Here is a 5,000-nt window from a genome sequence, read left to right on the forward strand (position 1 = left end):
GGAGCCGCAGTGTCACTAATGTACAGAGATAGAACAGTTTCGACTGGAACTAGAGTAACCGTATACACGGCACTGATTAGTAATAGATGCAGAGCCATCAGAATACAGATAATATATACAACCGTCCCTATACATGCTGAAAGACTCTGCACACAATGAGAACCACACGTCAGCCAGACACTCTTATCACACACTACTCTCTTATCACACACAATATCTAACCACCAGCATGGAAGAACATCCAGTGCATCCTCTCCGCCACATGACACAATCCACACTATCATTACCAGACCGGGAGGTCCACCCAGAAAACACAATATCCCACCCTTCCGACATCCGCACATTGCTCAGCTAAGCCACGAACACCCACACATGTCCTACACAGTGGTGCACCCAACATCACAATACTGCCTCCTGTCACAGCACACAAACAATGGCAGGAATGAAAGACACAGATCTGCCACAACCATGGAATCGGAGCGCCGCCTGTCATGAGCCAAAAGTGCATCCTGACGTGACAAATCGGATAATACCGCAGGCATCCAATTACGATAATCACTATCAACGAACCTGCCGCCCCCCCCCCCAATACACCTTTCCCTACAACAATGTGTATCTGAACCTACGCTATATCGTACCTTAACCTAACCTATATCGTACCTTAACCTAACCTATATCGTACCTTAACCTAACCTATATCGTACCTTAACCTAACCTATATCGTACCTTAACCTAACCTATATCGTACCTTAACCTAACCTATATCGTACCTTAACCTAACCTATATCGTACCTTAACCTAACCTATATCGTACCTTAACCTAACCTATATCGTACCTTAACCTAACCTATATCGTACCTTAACCTAACCTATATCGTGCCTTAACCTAACCTATATCGTGCCTTAACCTAACCTATATCGTGCCTTAACCTAACCTATATCGTGCCTTAACCTAACCTATATCGTGCCTTAACCTAACCTATATCGTGCCTTAACCTAACCTATATCGTGCCTTAACCTAACCTATATCGTGCCTTAACCTAACCTATATCGTGCCTTAACCTAACCTAATTTGTGCCTTAACCTAACCTAATTTGTGCCTTAACCTAACCTAATTTGTGCCTTAACCTAACCTAATTTGTGCCTTAACCTAACCTAATTTGTGCCTTAACCTAACCCATGTTGTGCCTTAACCTAACCCATGTTGTGCCTTAACCTAACCCATGGTGTGCCTTAACCTAACCCATGGTGTGCCTTAACCTAACCCATGGTGTGCCTTAACCTAACCCATGTTGTGCCTTAACCTAACCCATGTTGTGCCTTAACCTAACCCATGTTGTGCCTTAACCTAACCCATGTTGTGCCTTAACCTAACCCATGTTGTGCCTTAACCTAACCCATGTTGTGCCTTAACCTAACCCATGTTGTGCCTTAACCTAACCCATGTTGTGCCTTAACCTAACCCATGTTGTGCCTTAACCTAACCCATGTTGTGCCTTAACCTAACCCATGTTGTGCCTTAACCTAACCCATGTTGTGCCTTAACCTAACCCATGTTGTGCCTTAACCTAACCCATGTTGTGCCTTAACCTAACCCATGTTGTGCCTTAACCTAACCCATGTTGTGCCTTAACCTAACCCATGTTGTGCCTTAACCTAACCCATGTTGTGCCTTAACCTAACCCATGTTGTGCCTTAACCTAACCCATGTTGTGCCTTAACCTAACCCATGTTGTGCCTTAACCTAACCCATGTTGTGCCTTAACCTAACCCATGTTGTGCCTTAACCTAACCCATGTTGTGCCTTAACCTAACCCATGTTGTGCCTTAACCTAACCCATGTTGTGCCTTAACCTAACCCATGTTGTGCCTTAACCTAACCCATGTTGTGCCTTAACCTAACCCATGTTGTGCCTTAACCTAACCCATGTTGTGCCTTAACCTAACCCATGTTGTGCCTTAACCTAACCCATGTTGTGCCTTAACCTAACCCATGTTGTGCCTTAACCTAACCCATGTTGTGCCTTAACCTAACCCATGTTGTGCCTTAACCTAACCCATGTTGTGCCTTAACCTAACCCATGTTGTGCCTTAACCTAACCCATGTTGTGCCTTAACCTAACCCATGTTGTGCCTTAACCTAACCCATGTTGTGCCTTAACGTAACCCATGTTGTGCCTTAACGTAACCCATGTTGTGCCTTAACCTAACCTATAATGTGCCTTAACCTAACCTAAAGTGCGCCGTAACCTAAACTATATTGCGCCTTAACCTGACGCACGTTGTCGCTGAACCTGCTCTGTAATTGTTATGCAACCCGTTAAAGTAGTGTAGTGTTGCCTAACCGCAACCCTCGCAATATAGTTCGCTACTCGCACTGCCCGGTCCCCTGTGTATCGCGTCATGTTAAACACCTTGCAGGTGTTGCTGACTTTCCACATGCTCCTGCTATACACTGTAGTGTGGATAGCAGCAGGACGTACATGCCCCCCCCCCTTCCCCCCTGCCTTCGCAAGCTGGTCGGTGAGAAGTTTGCATGTTCAATGCCCTTCGCATGCCGACGTACTCAGCCTACGTTGTGGTACGGCCTGTCACCTGTCCGCCGATGTACGCAAAACCCACAAACTGTACTGCACATTGCTCCGTATGTACTGAATGATACATCGTGGCCCATGTGACCGTATGACGACAGCGCCTAGCAACGGCGGACCATACAGTCCAAATATTGTGCACGCAGCTACGTGTCGTCTCCCTATAAGAGCTGGATTGCAGTGTGGTACGCCATACAGACGTGTGGGAGGAACGGACGCCCTGGATGGCGATCAGCATGAGCAGTCTGTTGATGTAGTGGAGCGTGTATTCGGACGTAGTCGTCTCTTCTCACACACCGTGATAGCATGTTGCACTGCGTTCCACATCTGCGACATGCTGCAGAGGCGGGCTGACAGTCGTTCGCGCAATGGACACCGCATACGTACGGGGTCTACCTTCCACGTGTTCTCTAGGCGTGCACATGTTGTTGCGTCTATGTGGGCAGACGTAGTGTGTTGTGACACCTGACACAGGCATGCAATACTCGTTGCAAATGGCGATGGACGTGTACGTTTGCTGGTGACGTTACGCAAATGAACAACCGGTAACCCGTTGTGGTGCGGTTGTTCTCGCTAGAGGTGAATCAGTGTTGGCGACGATCGGTCGAGCTATTAACCGGTTGTTTCAGGGATACCCACCATGCCCACGAACGTGAAAGGGGACCCACCATGCCCACGAACGTGAAAGGGGATCTGGGTGTGAGGCGATACGCGGCGGTGGCTGGGTGGGACCGTCCCCGGCCGGTGAGGGGGGGCCGCCCGGCGTGCTGGCAGCGCGGTGCGTGGGCGCACGCGCTACAGCCGGCTGGTGGGGGCGGCCGGTGGCAGGCGCGCCGGCCGACGGACGCGGCAGGCGGCGCAGCTGCGCGCCGGCGCCCCCTGCTCGCGGCGCCTTGCGGCCAAAGTAGGTCCTCGCGGGCCCGGTGCGAAGCGCGGTGGCCATCTGCAGTGTGCTGGTCCGATTGAGGACTTTGTGCGCTGAGGATGCGCCGCCGCCCGGCGCTCGGCGCCGCGACGCCGTCTGCTGCTCGGTCGCCCCAGCGGTTCTCGCAGGTGGTTTGTATCGCAGCTGTGCGGACGTGTTGGCGCGTGCGCTGTGCTGGGAGAGTTCGCTTCGGCACCCAAGTAGGGCTTTTGTCCTTCTGTGGCGCTGGCGTTGGAGCTGCCGGTCACCGTAGGTGGCGCGTGTTGTCTCCCGCCGGCAATGCCACGACAGCACGCTCCCGGGCCTCTGTCGGCAGCGGCAAGCTCAGTTGGGAGCACGGGTGGTCGCACCTAAAGCGTCTACTCGCCTAACTCCGGGCGATTGCGCCTCTCTCGAACCCGACCAAGTACTTAGGACGGCGCTGCGCGCCGCCGGGACCTGAGAGGGTTTCGAGGTGTGTTGTGCAGGGGAGCTCAGCCTCCTCCTGTTTGCAGAATAATTGAGCGGACGCTTGCGTGTTCGCGCGGGCCCCCGGGACACACTCCCGGGCGGCCGGCTGCTCAGCTCTAGTTGACGCAGCTCCCTGGTTGATCCTGCCAGTAGTCATATGCTTGTCTCAAAGATTAAGCCATGCATGTCTCAGTACAAGCCGCATTAAGGTGAAACCGCGAATGGCTCATTAAATCAGTTATGGTTCCTTAGATCGTACCCACGTTACTTGGATAACTGTGGTAATTCTAGAGCTAATACATGCAAACAGAGTCCCGACCAGAGATGGAAGGGACGCTTTTATTAGATCAAAACCAATCGGTCGGCTCGTCCGGTCCGTTTGCCTTGGTGACTCTGAATAACTTAGGGCTGATCGCACGGTCCTCGTACCGGCGACGCATCTTTCAAATGTCTGCCTTATCAACTGTCGATGGTAGGTTCTGCGCCTACCATGGTTGTAACGGGTAACGGGGAATCAGGGTTCGATTCCGGAGAGGGAGCCTGAGAAACGGCTACCACATCCAAGGAAGGCAGCAGGCGCGCAAATTACCCACTCCCGGCACGGGGAGGTAGTGACGAAAAATAACGATACGGGACTCATCCGAGGCCCCGTAATCGGAATGAGTACACTTTAAATCCTTTAACGAGTATCTATTGGAGGGCAAGTCTGGTGCCAGCAGCCGCGGTAATTCCAGCTCCAATAGCGTATATTAAAGTTGTTGCGGTTAAAAAGCTCGTAGTTGGATTTGTGTCCCACGCTGTTGGTTCACCGCCCGTCGGTGTTTAACTGGCATGTATCGTGGGACGTCCTGCCGGTGGGGCGAGCCGAAGGCGTGCGACCGCCTCGTGCGTGCTCGTGCGTCCCGAGGCGGACCCCGTTGAAATCCTACCAGGGTGCTCTTTATTGAGTGTCTCGGTGGGCCGGCACGTTTACTTTGAACAAATTAGAGTGCTTAAAGCAGGCAAGCCCGCCTGAATACTGTGTGCATGGAATA

At 51.9% G+C, this 5,000-nt stretch overlaps 1 non-coding gene across 1 annotated transcript in view; it reads left to right on the forward strand.

Annotated features, from left to right (window-relative positions):
* Positions 1-4,096: 4,096 nt before the first annotated feature.
* The window catches only part of LOC126430641 (small subunit ribosomal RNA), a 1,909-nt gene continuing 1,005 nt past the window's right edge, over positions 4,097-5,000 (forward strand). Inside the window, exon 1 of the ribosomal RNA XR_007577278.1 lies at positions 4,097-5,000. This exon is cut by the window's right edge and continues 1,005 nt beyond it. This is a non-coding gene — a ribosomal RNA (small subunit ribosomal RNA).

Source organism: Schistocerca serialis, unplaced genomic scaffold (genome assembly GCF_023864345.2).
Source record: "Schistocerca serialis cubense isolate TAMUIC-IGC-003099 unplaced genomic scaffold, iqSchSeri2.2 HiC_scaffold_1055, whole genome shotgun sequence".
Lineage (NCBI taxonomy): Eukaryota > Metazoa > Arthropoda > Insecta > Orthoptera > Acrididae > Schistocerca > Schistocerca serialis.